Source organism: Schistocerca serialis, chromosome 2 (genome assembly GCF_023864345.2).
Source record: "Schistocerca serialis cubense isolate TAMUIC-IGC-003099 chromosome 2, iqSchSeri2.2, whole genome shotgun sequence".
Lineage (NCBI taxonomy): Eukaryota > Metazoa > Arthropoda > Insecta > Orthoptera > Acrididae > Schistocerca > Schistocerca serialis.
The window spans coordinates 109,460,354-109,483,702 of NC_064639.1; the positions used below are offsets into that span (position 1 = coordinate 109,460,354).

The 23,349-nt window shown below is 39.4% G+C and overlaps 1 non-coding gene across 1 annotated transcript; it reads right to left on the reverse strand.

The window, feature by feature from the left end:
- Positions 1-22,752: 22,752 nt before the first annotated feature.
- Positions 22,753-22,827, reverse strand: Trnap-cgg (transfer RNA proline (anticodon CGG)). Its single transcript has one exon. It is a non-coding gene; the product is annotated as a tRNA-Pro (tRNA).
- Between the last annotated feature and the right edge of the window lie 522 nt (positions 22,828-23,349).

Below are 23,349 nucleotides of genomic sequence, written 5' to 3' on the forward strand. Positions count from 1 at the left end.
AGTCAGTGCCTTGTCGGATTGCTGCGCTATGCCGGACAAAACAAAGTCCGACACGATATTAGGTGGTATCCCATGACTTTTGTCATCACACTGTAAAGCTAGGAGGTCGTGATGTGAGTAGTGCTCCAAGAGCTCCGTCGTTGACGGCGTGTTCGGCCATGGCACTGGCCACCCTCTGTATCGAAAAAAAAACTGAACGACTTTCTCGCTGACGCAATATCGAGCATGTCATGCGACATCCGCGCAGAACCACTGACGGGAAAGCGACAAGGGAACAGATAGGTAAAAATTCAGCAGAGTACTTGCTGGGAAAGAAGAAGGTCTCAGGAGCAAATCGCAGTGCGGCACACAGTATGAAAGCGTATAAAGTATTTCGAGTTTTGTGCGACTGTCAAGCGGCATTTGCATGAGTTTTGTGGTGAAACGATTGTGTGAATGACTGTTTCTTTCCTATACCTTGACTTCTTTTATCCGTGTGATGAAATCGTTCTGCATTTACAAGTACGGCATCGTAAATCGGCGTTGCAGGTACATGTTCTGCGTTTTAACGTCTCTATATTCTCAACAAAAGTGTTATAGCTATATCCAAAATTGAAATTTGTTATTAACAATTTTTTATAAATCAAAATTAATTTTGACAACGGAAGTAAGAGTGAAGAAAAATGAAGAGACGTTCATAGGATTTGTCGACCTGCAAAATGAGTTCCTACAGCGGAAAATGGTGCAAGACGTTCGAAATTCTGAGAAAAATAGGGGTGTGCTACAGGGAGAGACGGGTAATATACAATATGTACAAAAGTCAACAGGAAATAATAAGGGTGGGCGACCTATAACGAAGTGCTCGTATTAAAAAGGGTGCAAGACAGTTGTGTTAAATCTATGCGTCTAAGAAGCAGTGATGGAAATAAGATGGTTTGGTTGGGTTGTTTTGGGGGAGGAGACCAGACAGCGAGGCCATCGGTCTCATTGGATTAGGGAAGGACGGGCAACGAAGTCCGCCGTGGCCTTTGAAGGGAACCATCCTGGCATTTGCCTGGAGAGGATTAGGGAAACCTTGGAAAACGTAAATCAGGATGTCCGGACGCGGGATTTAACCGTCGTCTTCGTGAATGCGAGTCCAGTGTGGAAATAAGAAAAGGATCAGGAGTGGCATTAAAATTCAAGGTGAAAGGATATCAATACTCCATTAGCTGATAACATTGCTATCCTGAGTGAAAGTGAAGTACAATCACACGATTTGCTGAATGGAATGAACAATTAAATGTGTACAGATAATCGAAGAAAGACGAAAGATATGAGAAACAGCAGAAATGAGAACAGCGTGAAACTTAACATCAGGATTGATGGGTACGAAGTAAATGAAGTTAAGGACTTCTATTACCTACGTAGCAAAACAACCAATTGCAGAAAGAGCAAGCAGAACATCAAAAGTAGACTAGCACTGGCCAAAAGAGCATTTCTGGCCAAGAGAAGTCTACTAGTCAATTTGAGGAAGACGTTCAGACTACAGCATTGTATGGTAGTGAAACATCGACTGTGGGAAAACAGAAACAGAAGAGAATCGAAGCACGTGAGATGTGGTGCTACAGACGAACGTTGAAAATTAGGTGGACTGATAAGATAAGGAATGAGGAAGCTCTACGCAGAATCGGAGAGGAAAGGAATAAGTGGAAAATATTGACAAGGAGAAGGGACAGGATGATAGGACATCTGTTAAGACGTCAGGTAAAGACTTCCATGGCACTAGAGGGAGCTGTAGTGGGCAAACAATTTTGGAGGAAGACAGAGATTGGGATATATTCAACAATTAATGGATGACGTAGGTTCAAGCGTTATTCGTTACTCGCAGATGAAGAGATTAGTGCAGGAGAGGAATTCGTGGCTGACCAAATCAAACCGGTCAGAAGACTGATGACTCAAAAAAAAAGGAAAAAACGCAAATGAAAAAGCAAAAAATTTGGGATGCTCTACAGTCTAAAATATTATTTCGTGTGTGATTTCTGGCCCATGTTATACGATATGAAGCAATTAGTTACAGTACAGGTCACAACCAATCCCAATTACAGCGAATTACGGAAAATATTCGAATTATTGGAGGAGAATGGAGTTTAATATTTGTAACTACTTTGCAGTATATTACAATTCCGACACACAGTTACTGACAACGGCTCTCAATTATTCCACATTACAGCAGTTTTCCGTAACATGAACAAACTCACTGTTTTTCGTTATGCAAATTGCAGAGGACAACCATACTTGGCAAAAGCGTCACAAGAGTTTTGTTTTGTAGGCTAAATCCGGATAAGAGTAACTGCTTTACACTAATCCCCATCGTTAAGTGTATCTATTGTTGTCAGAACGACATGAAAAAGAAAGCTGGTGAAGGAAAATGGCTATAGGAAGAAGTAAAGTCTAGGTTAATTCCTGGGTTTCATATTTATCACTACTTAAATGAGAAATCGCTTGTTATATTCTAAGGCAAAATGTACTCTACATGTGATTGCTGATTTCAGTAATGAAAGCGTTTGGATGTTGACTTATCTTTCAAACTCATTAATGTCACTTTTTTATGGGCCAGTTTCACATTTTGAAATAACTTATTCATTGCACAGAAACTTGATATGAAGATAACATTTGGTCTGCTTGCTCGAACCTCATGCAAGCATTTGTTAAAAATGGTTCAAATGGCTCTGAGCACTATGGGACTTAACATCTATGGTCATCAGTCCCCTAGAACTTAGAACTACTTAAACCTAACTAACCTAAGGACGTCACACAACACCCAGTCATCACGAGGCAGAGAAAATCCCTGACCCCGCCGGGAATCGAACCCGGGAACCCGGGCGCGGGACAAGCATTTGTTTAATAAAGCCTCTTATGAAGTTTGTTGTGAATAATCTGTCACAATTTGAAAACAATTCTAGTATTCATAAACACAAAACTGGAAACAAAAATTGTCTCTGCAGTTCACGTCGTAACCTTATGTCACACTGAAAGGTGTAACATCTGCACCCATAAAATTAACTGAGTAATTTCCTCGTGAATTAAAGATACTGGCGGACAAGGACAATGAGAACAGTTTTCAAAACAAACGGATATCAGTTCTGTTTGAGAACTCCTGTTTGGTATATGACTTTCTGAATATCCGCGTGTATTTGGGACATATTGATGAAATTTAATTTTACAGTAAGATGAAAGTAAGTAATCAGTTAAGTAATAGTCAATATGAAGCCATATTTTTTTGTGAGAAAATTTTAAAAAAACTGTAGACCTATTGGCAAGTGAATTTCCATACATATTATCTATGTAAAATGCAAAAAATTAAATTAAGCTAAACAAACTAAGGAACATACTGGTCTTTAGATATGGCGTTATAACGATATGATCTTTCTTAAGAAGATGACATAAGTTTCTATTTCTGAGCACCAATACGAAAGCATTACGCTCAATCTGCGTGGCACTGGAATACTACACGAGACACAACTACTCGCTCAATATTTATAGACTTACGTAAGGCTTACGACACATTTGTATGCAGCATGGGTTGTGGACGTTCATGTGAATGCATTAGTTATGTAAAACAGACACAGGTGTCACTAACACTTTCTACTCCAATTACGAAGGAATAGTGAAAGTCGAAACCGTAAGAATAGTATATCATAACGGAACGCCTTCTCACGATCACAGAACGTAATCACCGCTAAGAAGAGAACTGTTCATCTGTACATAGCCCTAGCCCCAATGAGGACCGAAATGGTAAAGGTCACTCTCTTCTGATTTGCTAGAAAAACAACGACATGACTTGCGTTGATGGAGTTGTACCGACATCAAGAACGTTTCTACATTTTTGCTAACAGTCCATTTTCCGGAGGAAGTTCAAAAGATGAATGCTGTATACGATGAAAGTAAGCTTCCTTTTGTTCATCTGCCTTACTAATATATCATTAAATGAAAATTTTATTCCCTGGCGCTTGTGCCCATAATTTTATGAAAACTATAATATCCTCTGTACATAAAAAAGTGCGTAAACTGGAGCATGGATGAACCAAAGAAGGAATACTCATTTCATACAACACCCTGCAGGAGTTGGTTCACTGTTTTAAACAACAGTGTATTGAAATATAGTTATTATTTTCTATGTACGGACAGAATTAATCCTGACCAAGGTTAGTAACTCCTTGACTATTTCAAAGGTTCAGATTTCTTAAAAATAAATAGGCCGAAACAGCTGAGAATAATGTTTACAGCGACTGATACATTAAAGAAGTAACTAAGCCAAAGGAAGGTCTGTTGTAGGAGTTAGGTACAAGACGTCGTCGGTAATGGCGCAGAAACTCGTTGCGCCGATGTAAAAAGAGCAGGAAGTCAACTATCTCTTTTGTCAACAAAACTAAAAAGACTATCGAAACTGCTTAACAATAAGTGGAGGTTTCTATAGATTACGTATCAAGCAATGAAGCAGCGTAATCTAACCAGTCACTATTGTTACCAGAAGACAGAAGGGTTATACGAGTAAGGTGTGAGCTTGCCTGGCGAATGAAATTGTTAGGAAAAAGAAATTAAAAAATATGGACCAGGAAAACGTACAGGTTATTACTGAACGTGGTCAAAAATAACAAGAAGCAGTCATTAAGAGTTACTACACCTTACAGTTACAAGTTCTCTGAAAAAACTTACATTGGCAAAGTATTTTATATTTATATATTTGAAATAAACGTAGATGATCACCAAATAGGTGGAAACAAATCATCTAACTAGCATTTCAAAACGTAAGATACCGTTCTTACTAAACTTTGTAACTCGTCGTGAACACAGATCATATTGTACGAGGAGCATTTTGTCATCCGTGGAGAGGATCTGCCTGGAAACTTCCCATACTTATCGGAAACTAAACTTGAACTTTGTAAGGAAACGATGGACAACGCCCAGCAGAATGTACGCACTAGTCGTTATTATAAAAACTCTTTTACCGACACTCTTCCTTGTTCAGTTTCATTGTGTTAATTGACAGCTGATATGAATGTGGCATCACACTGGGAAACCCAAAGTTGAGATATATTCATTTGCACGTATTACCATAGCTACAGTTACTCTTAGAATCACTGATACGGAAATAAGTCTGAGAACATTAATACTCACAGAATTAATCTCAAATGCTTGCACGCTGAAGAAAGCAGTTGATCTAGAGCCAATATAAATAACTTGTTTGCTTCGTCAGTTCATTGATAGTTTACGTAGATACATCGACAAACGTTACTCAGTTCAAGTAAAAATTACTTCCACTTTGTTGAAAATTATATATATCGCGTTTCATAAGTATTCTACGTAAATATTACAATACAGTTAGTTTGTTACACAAGTGTTACTGTATTTCTATCACACAGCTGAAGGCGAGTTTTGCCCAACATGTTGAAGAATGTGTTCAATTCAGCCATATCTGCAAATGAAAAATAAACGATGATTGTTCACAGTGACTCGGGTCGTTATTATACTACAGTGGATATTAGTTGCCTTAATCTGTTTCACACTAGTTTAGTTTCTTACTAGTTATTTCTCGACTTTTTGAACTCATTCACCTATCTCTCTTTTTCATTACTAGTCGTTTCAAGAATTCGAATTCTATATCGCGTCTTACGTTACAAAATGTTTTAAAATGTTATAAAAATATGAATTATCTTTATTCTTCCTCCAATTGATAACGGCATTGTCCACAATTGCTTCTCCAGCACTTTATCGTTTCTAAACTGAAATCAGTCTCCGTTCAATATCTCTTCTATTTTCCTGGCTACTCTTCTACGTAAGCTTTTGAATATGGCTCCGCTTCAGCGACTGTGCTTGTAAGATCTTCAATGGTTTGGAAATAACAGCCAAGCAGTTGCAAAATACGGGTTCATTAACCGTTGACCATGGTTTCCACAGTTTTAAAACTGTCTTCTTCAGAAGTTATTGTACGTAGAATGACATTATCCATACCCAATGCGGGAGTCGTTGAATTTTCCTATACCTTCTGAAGAAGACAGTTTTAAAACTGTCTAAACCATGGTGAAGGTTTAAGAAACCTATATTTTGCAACTGGTTAGACGTTATTTCCAATCCATTGAAACTCCTTATGCATTATTCTAAACAGTACTTTATAAGCATGGTATTTCAGACTATCTATTTCTTTTCGTATGTTCATACACACCTTACGTCTTTGAGAGTGTGATGTTGATAGGATTTCATATAGAAGTACGCAGGCAAGTTTCTCATTTGAAGTATTCTGTACAGGACCTAAGAAGTTTTTAGTTAGTAAGCAATATGCTGGGTTTCCATCCCGATTTGCGACAGAAATTTTGAGGACCTAGTCAATACCAACGTTCGTGAACAATGTTTTGACCAGTGGCCTAGTCGATACCAGTTCCAACCCACAATAAAACTGAACAACCGTGTTGGATAGGCATCTGAGTGTAAGTGTTCAATTTTTTTTTTTTTTTTTTTTTTTATTATGATGACCTCAGTCATAAGACAGTTTCAATGCAGCTTTCCTCCATAGTTTATACCATTCAAGCCTCTCTTCCTCTGAATAAGTACGAACACCTACATCCACTTTAATATGTACCTGCAGTCAACGCTTGGTTTCTCTCTGCAGTTTCATTATTGACACTTTTCTAATGAACTCCATCAGGAAGTTTTAATGGTTCAAATGGCTCTGAGCACTAGGGGACTCAACTGCTGTGGTCATAAGTCCCCTAGAACTTAGAACTGCTTAAACCTAACTAACCTAACTGGCCCCCTCCAGACACACGAGCAATATGAACCCGATACTCCAACTCGTTCCACACTCTCTGTCGCATATCAGGCGTAACAGTTTGGATAGCTGCTGTTATTTCTCGTTTCAAATCATCAATGGTGGCTGGGAGAGGTGGCCGAAACACCATATCCTTAACATACCCCCATAAGAAAAAATCGCAGTGGGTAAGATCAGGGATTCTTGGAGGCCAGTGATGAAGTGCTCTGTCACGGGCTGCCTGGCGGCCGATCCATCGCCTCGGGTAGTTGACGATAAGGTTTCATAACTAACCTTTTTCGTAGGACTCTCCATACAGTTGATTGTGGAATTTGCAGCTCTCTGCTAGCTCTGCGAGTCGATTTTCCTGGGCTGCGAGCAAATGCTTGCTGGATGCGTGCTACATTTTCATCACTCGTTCTCGGCCGTCCAGAACTTTTCCCTTTGCACAAACACCCATTCTCTGTAAACTGTTTATACCAACGTTTAATACACCACCTATCAGGAGGTTTAACACCATACTTCGTTCGAAATGCACGCTGAACAACTGTCGTCGATTCACTTCTGCCGTCCTCAATAACACAAAAAGCTTTCTGTTGAGCGGTCGCCATCTTAGCATCAACTGACGCTGACGCCTAGTCAACAGCGCCTCAAGCGAAGAAATGTACAACTAAATGAAACTTTATAGCTCCCTTAATTCGCCGACAGATAGTGCTTAGCTATGCCTTTTGTCGTTGCAGAGTTTTAAATTCCTAAAGTTGTGGTATTCTTTTTGAATCACCCTGTATAGTGCAATTAAATCAGGCGATGCTAAAGGTATTAGACGAGGAAATGAGAAGTGGTCGAGGAAGTTTTTCTATTTAGGCACACTACAAGAACGAATAGCTTCACAGTACGGAAACTGAGGCATTAAAACTTCGCCGGCCGGGGTGGCCGAGCGGTTAAAGGCGCTACAGTCTGGAACCGCACGACCGCTACGGTCGCAGGTTCGAATCCTGCCTCGGGCATGGATGTGTGGTATGTCTTTAGGTTAGTTAGGTTTAAGCAGTTCTAAGTTCTAGGGGACTTATGACCACAGCAGTTGAGTCCCATAGTGCTCAGAGCCATTTGAACCATTAAAACTTGTTTTTGAGTGAAAAAAAACCTTTTTAAATACTCTTTGTAATGATGTATAACAGAAGGTTATATTACGTATCTTTCATTAAATACACATTTTTAAAGTTGTGGTATTCTTTTTGAATCACCCTGTATTACGTTACCCTCCGTAAATTACGACTGGGAAAACACCAGATAGAAAGTGCTTCTAGTCTCCCCATACCACTGTAAAATCAGATGACAAAAGTCTTCTAGTCCTTCCATGTTTCCTGCACATTGGCAACTTCGAATATATGCCGTCGGCTTTTGATAAGATGTAATCAACATGCAATAGATATACAGAGAATACGCAATGATTGGAAGTGGGTCAGGCTGAAAAATTTGAAGAAATATTTTGAGTAAATAGAATGCTGGACAGAAAAAAGGTGAGAAAAAGTTACGATGGCAAAATAACACGTCTTCATTTCCTAGGGGAGCTTCAACAATAGCTCTGGTGCATTGAACTCAATCCCCCAACAACGTATGCTGGTTGGCGTGGGGACCAGTGCGCGACACTGCAAGTGTGACGGCCGGGGGCAGTGGCCTGGCCTCACGGGACTCCGATGAAGGTAGTCCGTTGACCCGGGGCCGCTCCGGCCGGGACAGCTGTCTAGACGCGATCATCCGTCTGCAGGCCGCCGGCCGCCGGCGGAGATGTATGCCTGGCGGGGCGGCGCCCGTATAATCCTGACAAATCGCCGGGAAACCTTACTATTATTCGCGCCCGCATGAAACATGCATGGTCCGTGGGCAGTTTTTTTCCGTGGCTGCAGCGGGGGGGGGGGGGGGGGGGGGCGGGGGCGCTTAGTCATTGGGGCCGTCTGCTTGTCGGCGGCTGCTGTATGAGATAAGGCAGCGCCGGCATAATGCGGTGCGGCGGCGTGGTCGGCCGATCGCTGACCCCGCCGGCGGCAGCCCAGCCACCAGGAAACGGGAGCCCGGCCGGCGGCGCCAGCGTTACGCAAGGGCGGACCGCCGGACCCGGGCCCACCTGCCAATTAGCACGTGCTCACCGCTACACAGGCCGCACTGCTCCACTTCGGAAATCTCGCCCAGTATCTCGTTGTTCCGGCGGGCACGTCATCACGTAGATTGATCCCTGTAAGTCAAGCACAGCATGCCACACATATTCGAAAACAGGAGTGTAAAGAAGTTGGGTAAGATTAGGAAGTTTTCCAAAAATTAAAGCTGCGAACACTCGACTTCGTAGACATTATACATGCTATTCTTACGTAGCGAAGGCAGCAGAGGATCAAGTAGGTAAAAAGACGAGGGCTAGTAGTAATCCTTGGGTAACAGAAGAAATATTGAATTTAATTGATGAAAGGAGAAAATATAAAAATGCAGTAAATGAAGCAGGCAAAAAGGAATACAAACGTCTCAAAAATGAGATCGACAGGAAGTGCAAAATGGCAAAGCAGGGATGGCTAGAGGACAAATGTAAGGATGTAGAGGCCTATCTCACTAGGGGTACGATAGATACTGCCTACAGGAAAATTAAAGAGACCTTTGGAGATAAGAGAACGACTTGTATGAATATCAAGAGCTCAGATGGAAACCCAGTTCTAAGCAAAGAAGGGAAAGCAGAAAGGTGGAAGGAGTATATAGAGGGTCTATACAAGGGCGATGTACTTGAGGACAATATTATGGAAATGGAAGAGGATGTAGATGAAGATGAAATGGGAGATATGATACTGCGTGAAAAGTTTGACAGAGCACTGAAGGACCTGAGTCGAAACAAGGCCCCCGGAGTAGACAACATCCCATTAGAATTACTGACAGCCTTGGGAGAGCCAGTCCTGACAAAACTCTACCATCTGGTGAGCAAGATGTATGGAACAGGCGAAATACCCTCAGACTTCAAGAAGAAAATAATAATTCCATCCCAAAGAAAGCAGGTGTTGACAGATGTGAAAATTACCGAACTATCAGTTTAATAAGTCACAGCTGCAAAATACTAACACGAATTCTTTACAGACGAATGGAAAAACTAGTAGAAGCCAACCTCGGGGAAGATCAGTTTGGATTCCGTAGAAACACTGGAACACGTGAGGCAATACTGACCTTACGACTTATCTTACAAGAAAGATTAAGGAAAGACAAACCTACGTTTCTAGCATTTGTAGACTTGGAGAAAGCTTTTTACAATGTTGACTGGAATACTCTCTTTCAAATTCTAAAGGTGGCAGGGGTAAAATACAGTGAGCGAATGGCTATTTACAATTTGTACAGAAACCAGATGGCAGTTATAAGAGTCGAGGGACATGAAAGGGAAGCAGTGGTTAGGAAGGGAGTAAGACAGGGTTGTAGCCTCTCCCCGATGTTGTTCAATCTGTATATTGAGCAAGCAGTAAAGGAAACAAAAGAAAAATTTGGTGTAGGTATTAAAATTCATGGAGAAGAAATAAAAACTTTGAGGTTCGCCGATGACATTGTAATTCTGTCAGAGACTTGGAAGAGCAGTTGAATGAAATGGTCAGTGTCTTGAAAGGAGGATATAAGATGAACATCAACAAAAGCAAAACAAGGATAATGGAATGTAGTCTAATTAAATCGGGTGATGCTGAGGGGATTAGATTAGGAAATGACACACTTAAAGTAGTAAAGGAGTTTTGTTATTTGGGGAGCAAAATAACTGATGATGGTCGAAGTAGAGAGGATATAAAATGTAGACTGGCAATGGCAAGGAAAGCGTTTCTGAAGAAGAGAAATTTGTTAACATCGAGTATAGATTTAAGTGTCAGGAAGTCATTTCTGAAAGTATTTGTATGGAGTGTAGCCATGTATGGAAGTGAAACATGGACGATAAATAGTTTGGACAAGAAGAGAATAGAAGCTTTCGCAATGTGGTGCTACAGAAGAATGCTGAAGATTAGATGGGTAGATCACATAACTAATGAGGAAGTATTGAATAGGATTGGGGAGAAGAGAAGTTTGTGGCACAACTTGACCAGAAGAAGGGATCGGTTGGTAGGACATGTTCTGAGGCATCAAGGGATCACCAATTTAGTACTGGAGGGCAGCGTGGAGGGTAAAAATCGTAGAGGGAGACCAAGAGATGAATACACTAAGCAGATTCAGAAGGATGTAGGTTGCAGTAGGTACTGGGAGATGAAAAGCTTGCACAGGATAGAGTAGCATGGAGAGCTGCATCAAACCAGTCTCAGGACTGAAGACCACAACAACAACATTCTTACGTCCACAAGTTCATTACCAATGCCCCACAGGTTCGAAAATATTACCGCTAGTAAATTGGAACCAAATACGAATTTCCTCACAAATTAAAGCTTACTGACACTCACAATTGCACACTTGCATCTATAGACCTTCACAGTCTAGAACCTTAGTACCACGTGCCCCACATACTTGAAAACAGGAGTACCGATTGATCCACTTAAGTCTTTGAATTTAAGACGAGACTTCAAAGTCTCGAAGAAAATTTAATTTAAGAGAAAGTGTATGTACATGGGCATGTGGTACTGAACTCATAGACACAGAATTATGTATATGGACAATGTCTCAATTTTGAGCCTTGATGAGCCTTAACTTGTCAGCAACTTCCATCTTGGTAGCATTTGATTACAGTCCAGTTTTCCAACATGTGGGGCATGTTGTACTGAACTCATCGGCATAAATGTAATGCTAATAGTGATATATATGGACAGGTTTCTATTTCGAGTCTTCACAGCTTTAATTCGTCAGGAACTTCCAATCTGGGCGGCATTTCTTGACAGTCCAATGTTTGAAAATGTGTGGCGACATGCCATACACCTTAGAAAACTGGACTATCAAGAAATTGTTTTCAAAGTGAGGGTTCTCGATAAATTAAAGCTGAGTGAGAATTTAAATGGGACCCTTCCATTGGAGACATTACTATTAACGTTGATCTTACGTCTGTGAGCTCGGTACCACATGGCACACATGTTCATAAACTGGGCTGTCAAGAAATGGCGCTCAAATTGAAAGTTTCTGACGGATTAAAACCGATCAAGGCTCAAAATTGAAACCTTGTCCAAATACATTACTCTTAGCATTATTTTTACGTCTATGAGTTCAGTTTCACATGTCCAATAAGTTAGAAAACTAAACTGTAAAGAAATAGTGCCCAAATTGGAAGCTTCTGACGACTTAAAGCTGATCAAGGCTTGAAACTGAAACCTTATCCATATACGTCACTCTTAGCATTACTTTTCGGTAATGGGTTCGGTATCACATGCCCATGTGTTGAAAACTGGACTGAAAGTTCGTGACAAAGTGAAGCTGACATAGATTCTTGATTAGAATCTTTTGTTTGTAGAGACTACTCTTACCATTACTCTTATGTCTATGACCTCAGCATTAAACGCCACAACATCTTTGGGAAGTGGACTGTCTAGAAACTAGGTCCAGATTGAAATTTATTGGTAAATTAAAGCTGACTGAGAATCTAAATCGATCACTTCCGTTTCGAAACATTACTCTAACCAGTGCTCTTACGTCGTGAGCTGTACCACATTGCCACACATTTCAAACACTGGTCTGTCAAGCAATGGCGCCTAGATTGGAAGTTCCTGACGAATTAAAGCTGTCAAGACTCAAAATAGAAACCTTGTCCATATACATTACTATTAGCAGTACTTTTATGTCGTTGAGTTCAGTACCATATGACCATATACATATATTTTCTCATAAATTAAATTTTCCTCGGGACATTTAAGTCTCATCTTTATCTATGATAGTGATGGAAGCTGAAGAAATGAATTAATTAAAAAAAATTGTACTGCGGCTAGGACTCGAGCAGTGACAGTTTAGCAAGAAAATAAACTGAAGATATGAATTGAAGATATGAAGATATGAATTGAAGAAATGAGAAAGATAATGGTGTTTCTCATGAAGTTCATCCTTTAGTTAGAGGTTTTCAACAAAGATTTACTTTTCCAGAAATATACAGTCCAGCAGCAATTAGCAATACTAACTTCAGTGAATTTTTTTCTCCTTTTTTGTAATGAGAATTGCTTTCCAATCTATCAACTGAATATTTGTAGTACTAAGTTTGAAACTTTTGTGTTAAATTACCTATCGAATGTTGCAACAAAATGAACAGTAATATTTGTAAGCTTAGAAAGGCCCTGTACGGTTAAAAGGGGTCACTAGAAAATTGGAACGTTAAATTGCACACAGTAACACCTTGCTTAGGGTTTGTAAAAAGTGATTTTGAGTACTGCTTGTATATAAGACAGGAAACACCAATAAAATTTATGTACTTGCTCATACTGATGATCTGCTGATGGCTACAACTACTCAGAGTGAAACTGACAATTTAAAGCTGTTATTAAGTGATACCTTTAAAATGAAGACTGTAGGTCTGATTAGGAGCAATTTGCAAATAAATACTAATCAAAATTTAAGGGAGGGGGTTACTACTACTTGTCAAACTACCTGTCTTCAAAAACTATTAAAGGTTTTTCTTATGTTTCAATATAATTAATTCTACTCGTCTTTCAACTCCCAAGGAGAACAATTTTGATCACAGTGTATTAAAAAGAGAAAAATCTGAAAATGAAGACATTTACAGAAGGTGTACTAAATTAATGTGGTTACTGATGTATGTTATCTTAGGTTCTAGACCAGATATTTACATAGCACTATGTATTCTAAGCATGTACCAATCTTGTGCAAGTCTGGATTGATGGAATGCTTTAAAATGTATATTGCCTTATATTAAGGCAAGGGACAAAACTTGTACCAGTAGTAGAATTGGTAATGTTGAATCTGATTGGGCTGGTGATAGAGAAGATAGAAAGTCCACCGTTAGTAATATTTTTAAACTTTTGGGTTGTAATGTTTCATGGGCAACTAAGAAGCAACCCACAGTGATTCTGTAATCAATAAAATCAACTAGGGAAGCTTCCTGGCTCAGTAGTTTGTATTATGGTTTTTCTTCCAGTAAAAGACCTATTGTATTTTATGAAAATAATATGGCAGTATTACTCCTTTACAAGAACCGCCAGTTCCACCATAAACATAAGTGCATAGATGTCAAAATTTTATGTTTTCACAAGAAAGTTTTTGCTAAGAAAGTTATGTTAAAGCATATTAACACAAAGGAACAGCAATTTGATGTTCTGTCGAAGGCACTAGGTAAAATAAAATACGAAAATCTTAAAGCCATGCTAGGACTTATTTAAATCTTGTAGTTTCTGTAACACCAACAATTAACATTGAGGAAGGGTGTTAGTGGTACAGGGGTAATATTGTTTTAATGTGACTTCTTTTGGTTTATGTTAACTTCCGCTCTCCGACATTTTTTGTTTTTATTTGGTCCCTGTGTGTGTCATTTCAACCACTGTTGAGTTGTAAGCTGCTAGATATTTAAATAAACACTGTAGAAACAGACTTATTATTATCAAGCTTCGTCTACTGATTTTGATTACAGCGAATCACCAATTATTTGCATTGTGTTCATCTACTGAGTAGTGCAGTACCTCACTGATGTAGTTCACTACTAAGGAAATTATTATTCAGTTTATGTAAATTTTATTAAAAGCTGAAAAGCTGAAAAGCTTGTGAACAGTTTATTTAAAAGAAACTAACTGCAGGAAAGTTGTTGGTTGAATCACAATACCCAAAGCTATTTGAGATTGAAGAGGTCATTCACAAAACCATTACTTGGATATTAAGAACAGTGGTGAAGAGTAGCCTCTCAAAACTTATTCCGCCTTAGACGTATCTCTGAAGGTGGTTAAAAGATGAGAAATGTAAAGAATGACTTGAAATATTTGATACAAAGAGATTGTAATAGATTTATCAGGTCATAGCTTCAAGAAACCTTTATACCAAAATAATTCCGAGGCATATAGTTCAATAGTACCTATTAATTACTGATCTTAGCGGCACTGCATTGTTGTTGTTCACGAATCAGCATTCTGGAACTTAATCAATAACAGAAAGTGATCTGAATGATTTACAAATTCTTCTCCCTCAATAAAAGGACCTGCATTGTATTTAGAAGATTTAAAACACGAATTTACAATTTATGGAGGCAAAGAAAGATTATTGTGTGATGAGACACACAGCCAGAGACCAGCACAATAATAGGAATTCATACCGATTCTCATCTAGATAAAGTGGAGACACTTTTTAGCCATAGGAGTGTTACTAGACAGTGCAGTGTGGTGTCGAATATTCTCAAAAGATATGGTGTCGAACATGAAAAACTTTTTTTCCCAGCTTAACTGAAACAATGCAGTCGGGTTACCACAAGCTGTGTGTCTCAGCCATTGTCGATAGCGATGGGGAACGCAATAAACCTAACTTCAATATTCTTACTATTTTACCTTATTCCTTGTATTCTCTGAATGTGTTCCATATAAACATTTCTTTACGCACATATTCGTCACTTACACAAAAAATAAAACTAAATTCATACATGTTCATGTGTGGGGTTGACTATTGTACAAAGTACACTCCTATATTACACAAAATAGATATATAAATACGAACAACAAGTTTCAAACTATTAATGATGTTCTGTATCATAATTAAGAAAACAGATGAACATGATGGGGATAGTAAATACATTGCAAAAAAGCTATATGATGCAGGAAAATCATGAAATTCCAGTCAGTTTAATCTTGGGTCCATTGTTGATTTGTTATATAGTCCATTTACTACAATGAAAAAACCCTCAATTCTTCAGTAAGTTTTAAACAAAGTATAAGACAAGTAATAGCACAATCTGAATTTATCATACTTCCCAGTTTTCCCTAAATGTACTGTTGTGAAAACTGATATCTCTCTACTAAGGTTTTCGTATTCGCTACCCTATTTTTTCAATATCACGTTGATACATAAAAAAATTACGATTATTTTTCATGCGGTCATTGGCGGAAACTTCATTCCTATGTTCTAAAGTGCTTGTGAAGGATCTGTGGCGTCTACAATACGTGAGTCACATGCACCAAGCACATACTTCCTTCTCATCATTGAATTAAATCTATGAGACAGATATTAGTAGAAGAAACTGTCAATAGTTTCAGTTAATTTTCTTGTGATTCTCTGTCTATGTATTTCTCTTAACACTGAAGAAATGGAAAAACTGAAATGCAAAAACTACAAATAAAATGTGAAAAGGAACCAGTAAAAAAGGTATGATGATCTGAATTTTTTGGAAGGTTACTCATGAGAATTTTAAGTGGAAGAAATTTATCGTTCAGTTTACCGAACAACTAATTTAAACAATTGGTAGTCTTGGAATGAAACAGCAACTTCAAAATGCAATTTCTCTATCACTATTTCTCACAAACAATGCCAAAAATTTTTCATAAAAGTGATGCCAACAAGCAATGCAACAATTGAAACAATGGCCTGCAACACTGCTTAATATAGTTCTAAAATGGGTGCATATTGTGGTCATAAATATATTTTATCATATGGCCAATTATGTATCTAACAGAAAAGAAGAGGAAACTTTTAAACTAATCGAATTGAATTTTTCTGTACATTATTTCATCTTTACTAAGTGTTTCCTTTGGTATCACTAGTAGCATGTGTAGTTTAGTAGATTGCGTACTGTATATGTAGTGAATGGTCCATAGGATTCGCAAAGTAACTTAATTGGTGGATATAGAATTTAATTGCATGGTACCAGAAGCAAATACTTACTGAAGAGCTCGAATAATAAATTCCAGCTTTCAGTTATAGATGGTGGCGCATAGCGCTGCTGATATGTTGCAATTACCACTGGTTTCAGAAATGAGGATATTGCTTTTTTTTGCTGTCTGGCAGTTGTCCTCTATTCTCTATGCGATTTTCGTTTTCAAACAAAAGTGTAAAGATATACTACTTCAAACACACAGAAGACGATAAAATACACATGAAATAAACTATTGTGTGAAGAAGCACGTAAATAACTGAGCGTGGGGTATGGGCAATTTTCAAGTCTGAAATACCACTATTTCATACTTGTCGTTGATATAATAGGCCTACAGGAGCAATGTATAACGACTGCAGACATAGAACGATCTTTTTTTAAGCGTTGAAGGGCAGAAATATTTCCCTCGGCTTTCAATTAAAGAACAGCGAATATGTAAATGGTGCAGCTGTATGCCTTGTGTTTAGAAAATGCAGGTTCACACCTCTCTCTAATTTGTTACTTCATTGGATCGTTCTGTGCAAACTGCATTGCTCAATCCTTAATCAGTAAATGTGCCTGTAGCTCACTGTCTAACTTCGACTAGGCGATATAGACAGCTTACTGATTCGCCTACCACACTATCTAATACTATCACCTAGAAAGATAAAGTATGAGATTATTAACACACTTGGTTACTTTACACATCGTTACGTTATCTTTAAGCTCTTCAGTCCGAAAAAAGGTCTGAAGCAGCTCTCCACGTTAATCTGCCCTGTGCAAGCCTCTTCGTCTCTGCATAACTAGTGGAACAATCCACTGAACCTGCTTCCCTCCATTACCAAACTCACAATTTCGTAATGCCTCAGAACACGTCCTGCCCACAGATCTCTTGTTTTAGTTCATTTGTGTCATAATTTACTTATCTACCCAAATCAACTTAGTATCTTATTTTAGTTATTCCATCTACCTATCTAATTTTCACTAATCTTATGTAGCGCCACATTTCAGAATATTCTATTCTCCTTCTTTCTGAACTGTTTATTCTCCATGTTTCACTTCCGCACAAAACTACACACCACATAAATACTTTCAGAAAAGAGTTCCTAACACTCATAACAAGTTTATATTAGATTTATCAAATGTCTCTTTTCCAGAAACACATTTCTTGCTATTGCCAGATTGCATTTTAAATCCTCTCTACTTCACTCCTCATCAGTTATTTTGCTTCCCGTACAGCAACGCCTATCTACCGTTTTTACTCTTAATCTAATTCCTTCAGATTCGCCTGATATAATTCGGCAACATTCAGCTATCCTACTATCGTTAATTTTTAACATTATTACAATTATGTAGTTACTACGAAATAATGTTTTCATTTAAGCTGCCAAATTGTGTTCACAAGTAATGCAGCAGCAGAGGAGGCAATACCCTAAAACCAATCTTAGGAAATAGATTGAAAAAAAGAGGCAAACCTACATATACAGAATTTAGGACAAAAGTCTTTTGACGTTATTGATTGTAAAACACTCTAACGAAGTAACAGAGAATCAGATGCAGGTAACGAAAGGTTATATACACTCAAGCGCCAAAGAAACTGGTACAAGCATGTGTATTCAAATACATAGATATGTAAAAGGGAGAATACGACGCTGCTGTCGGCAACGCCTATATGACAAAACAAGCGTCTGGCGCAGTTCTTCGATCGGTTACTGCTGCTACAATGACAGGTTATCAAAATCTATGTAAGTTTGAACATGATGTTATAATCGGCGCATGAGCATTGCGACACACCGTATCCGAGGTAGCGATGAAGTGAGGATTTTCCCATACGACCATTTCACTAGTGTACAGTGAATATCTGGAATCCGGTGAAACATCAAATCGTAGACATCGCTGCGCCAGAAAAAGATCCTGCAAGAACGGGAGCACAGGCGACTGAAGACAATCAATCAACGTGACAGAAATGCAACCCTTTCGCAAAATGCTTCAGATTTCAGTCCTGGGCCATCAGCAAGTGTCAGCGTGAGAACCATTCAACGAAACATCACCGATATGGGCTTTCGGAGCCGAAAGCCCATTCGTATACTCTTGATGACTGCGCGACACAAAGCTTTGCACCTCGCCTAGGCCCGTCTACACCGACATTGGGCTGTTATGACTGGAAACACGTTCCCTGGTTGGATGTATGGAGCAGATGGACGTGTACGGGTATGGAGACAACCTCATGAATCCATGGACGCTGCACGTCAGCAGGGGACTGTTCAAGCTGGCAGAGGCCCTGTAATGATGTGGAGCGTGTGCAGTTGTAGTGATATGGGACCCCTGATACGTCTAGATATGACTCTGACAGGTGGCACGTACGTAAGCATCGTGTATGATAACCTGTATCCATTCGTATCCATTGTGCATTCCAACGGATTTGGGCAATTCCAGCAAGACAATGCGACACCCCACATGTCCACAATTACTACAGCATGGTTCCAGGGACACTCTTCTGAGTTTAAACACTTTCTTGGGCCACCAAACTCCACAGACATGAACACTGTGCGTATGTGGGATGCCTTTCAACGTGCTGTTCAGAAGAGATCTCTAACCGCTCGTACTCTTACAGATTTCTGGACAGTCCTGCAGTATTCATGGTGTCAGTCCCCTCCAGCACTACTTTAGACATTAGCCGAATCCATGCCACGTCGTGTTGCGGCTCTTCTGCGTGATCGCTGGGGCCCTACACGATATTAGGCATGTGTACCAGTTTCTTTGGCTCTTCAGAGTATAACCTGCACAGTAATCACACTGCAGAGGACAAGAGAAGGAGACAGTAGTTGAAAAGGACTGAGACAAGATTATAGCCTATCTACTTCAATTTTTAGACTGAGCAGGCAACCAAAGAAACCCTGGAGAAATTTGAAAAACGAATTAAAGTTCAGACGGAAAAAATAAAACCCAGCAGATGTGTCGATGAAACTGTAATTGTGTTAGAGACAACAAAGAACTTATAAGAACTATTCATCGTAATGGAGAGTGTCTTACAAGACATGCTATAAGCTGAATAACAATAAATATTAAACAAGGGTCTGGAATGTAGTTGAATCGAATCACGCGACACTAAAAGTGGAAGATGAGTTTTTCTGTTTGAGTAACCAAAGAACTGCCGATATACGATGTAAAGGGTACGTAAAACCTAGATTTGCAATAGCAAAAAAGCGCTTCTGATGAATAAAAATTTGTTAGCTTCTAATATAAATTTAAGTGTTAGAAAGTCTTTCGTAAGCCTTGTTCGGAAGGGAGGTGTCAACGATAAACAGTTTGGATCAGAAGAGAACAGATGCTTCTGAAATGTCATGCTGGAGGAGAATGCCGAAGATTAGGTTAGCCGATCGCATAACGAATGAAGGAGTAATGAATGGAACTGAGGAGAAAAGAAAAGTTGTGGCACATATTGACTGAAAGAAGTGGTAGGGTAATTGGATACATCTTGAGACATAAAAAAAATGGTTAATACGGAAACGAAGAGAAATGTGAGGGGATGTACAATTTGTTGAGAGGGAAACAGGGTACATGACAGTAAGCAGGTTCAAGCAGATGCAGGTAGCAGTAGGTACGGAGAAATTACGAAATTGCGCAGGATGGACTACCATGGAGGGTTTAGACAGAATTCGGACTGAAGACAGGAACAAGAAAATAAGTTGGTCGTACGTTAAATGCGTCACATGAGGAGACCTTTCAACGTATTTTTTGACGGCCTTATAAAATACATACAGTTCGTTAAAATTTGCGGCAACAGTCAAAGAGCATATATGCTGTTCTCCTCTGAAGAATTGTCTTTTTTTTTAATTGGGCCAACCGACTGAAATTTTCGAGTCGTTTGCACAAATGGTGGTGTGTAACTCATCCGCTGGTATCAGCGACAGCGTGCTTCTGCAAGCCCCCCCGCTGTTCAAAATGCACCTCATGCGTCATGTCGACGGGATCATTGGTCGTCGGCCAGATGCAGAGAAAAATACAGGTGAGTGAACGCCCTCCGAGGTGACACTTATGTGATGCATGTAACCTGTCACCGCTTACAGATGGCCGTACGTACGAAAAAATATATGCAGCTCAACCGTGCCGGGCGCACTGCTCCAGACACTTGGCACAATGGGCACTGGACCAGTAGCAGATTTCCGGAGCAACTGCCTACATCTGAAGTGCACCCTGAATACAACAGTGAGCGATGGATTTTCCCTTAGTTGAGTCCTTCCTCCAAAAGGCAATGAAAATCGATTTGCATGTAAAGACAGACTTTCGCAATCGATCTGTATTTGCTTCAAATTCTTCCGTAGCTCTTGACTTGCCTCATACATTATACTGGCTAAACCGAATCTCGCGCATGCAAATAGTGCAAAACTGTATCCAACACATTTCGTCCAGAGCATGTTCCCGATAGAAAATGGAACTCAGAAAAGGCAATTTGGGACCACACTGTTCGCATTTACAACTATTTTCATTCAATGGTGTGCGGCTCTCTTGTTCAGTTAGGGCAGTGGACAGAGTTTTGTATAGAGCACTCTAATTCGATTCCGTGCCTAGGTGCTTTTTTCTTCTTGTTTCTTAATTTTAGACTCTGTGATATTGTATCTGGCATCTTTATCAGTCTACAGAAAATACAGTACGTCTTCTACAAAAGACTTCCAGGATTTAAGGTTCAGTACGTCAATGGGAGAAAACGGAATTACTTTATTGTCATGCTCACGAATGGGTGGGTGTGTTAAGTTGAAATCTGTATCCAATAATAAGTTCTCTGTTCCCTTGTTGGTGTAAAAAAATATTCATTACGCAATGCCACTCACGAAAACCCATGCATGAACTATCTACAGACTTCAAGTTTGTACAGAACCCGCAGAGCGCGAATTCTATCCGCACTTGTCCCGTTTTCTAATACTAATACAGAAATTTTAATACAATAGACCTTACTGTCTCGTTTTTAAAGGTGTATTTTGCTTTTAAACGCTTACTCTTTCCTTTTTCTTCCAGCGCTGCATCCATCCATGCATTCCGCGGAATAACTGAAGAAAAGGTAAGCAATGTTGCCAATGGACTGGAGACCTTGGAGGAGTGTTGTGAGTGCTAGAGAAAAGAATAAACGACGAAATGCGAAATAATTCTTCAAAAGTAGAGTCATAAAAACAATTGCAGTCTCATTTCTGTGTTATTTTAAATAATTACAAGTGTTTTGTAAAAGACCAGCTGTAACTGATGTAGACCGATTAAGAAACCAGATACTACATCACGTAGTCTAAACTTAGAAGGTATAAACAAGCTACATCTAGACCCAGGATGGAACACTCGCAGGGCAGTAATTAATGCAAATCTCTACCCACTGCCTTAAGTTCCTCGGATAACTTCATCGCTGTAATCATCATTGAACATCTTCTTCTTCCGAATGTTTTCATTGGCACTGAACAGTGTTAGGTCTTGTTAAGGCAGACATTTTCTTGATAATAGAATTCTGTCCCCTTCATAATTATTAATTGATAGGTAGAAGAAATAATACAATGGTTTTAAGTAAAATCTACCTAGTCGATGAAACAAAAATATTCTTCCAGTTATAATTTTGTTTACAATGAGACGTAAAAAACTTTAATAATCAATCTTTCTTTTGTTCAAGTATAGAACTTTTCCATATTATTTATTTTATTTTTATTACCTTCAAAACAACACTGATCTGATAAAATAAGAATTGAGCAATTCACGTTAACAATACTTGTCGTTCAAGCAATTACAATATTTCCAACATGTCATTATTTTACTCCGCTTTCTCCCGACGATATAACGGGTCAAAACATTGTTAAAGGCATTTTTGTAGTCTTAGTTTGAAAGCAACGCGAGAAAAAATGTAAGGAAACTTAAAAAAGCACGAAAGTGAATACATTTTAACATTCTAAGTCAAATGTAGCAACAAATTATTAGCACAGAACCTAAAATTCTTGGAATACAATCTCTTTGCGGTCACCATCCAGAATTCGTCTGTGCCCACATTGAAAGTACAAACAAAAAAGTAAATTCCTTTGAGAGAGTTTCCTAACTCATTGCGTGAATCAAAATAACGCACAGTGCTATTTACATCTGTGTTATTTAGCGAATTGTTAGGCACGGTGTGGTGTTTGAAGAAGACACAAATTTCATGTTTCCAGAATGAGATTTTCACTCTGCAGCGGAGTGTGCGCTGATATGAAACTTCCTGGCAGATTAAAACTGTGTGCCCGACCGAGACTCGAACTCGGGACCTTTGCCTTCCGCGGACAAGTGCTCTACCAACTGAGCTACCGAAGCACGACTCACGCCCGGTACTCACAGCTTTACTTCTGCCAGTACCTCGTCTCCTACCTTCCAAACTTTACAGAAGCTCTCCTGCGAACCTTGCAGAACTAGCACTCCTGAAAGAAAGGATATTGCGGAGACATGGCTTAGCCACAGCCTGCGGGATGTTTCCAGAATGAGATTTTCACTCTGCAGCGGAGTGTGCGCTGATATGAAACTTCCTGGCAGATTAAAACTGTGTGCCCGACCGAGACTCGAACTCGGGACCTTTGCCTTTCGCGGGCAAGTGCTCTACCATCTGAGCTACCGAAGCACGACTCACGCCCGGTACTCACAGCTTTACATCTGCCAGTACCTCGTCTCCTACCTTCCAAACTTTACAGAAGCTCTCCTGCGAACCTTGCAGAACTAGCACTCTTGAAAGGAAGGATATTGCGGAGACATGGCTTAGCCACAGCCTGCGGGATGTTTCCAGAATGAGATTTTCACTCTTTCAGGAGTGCTAGTTCTGCAAGGTTCTTCTCGAAGTCTGAGG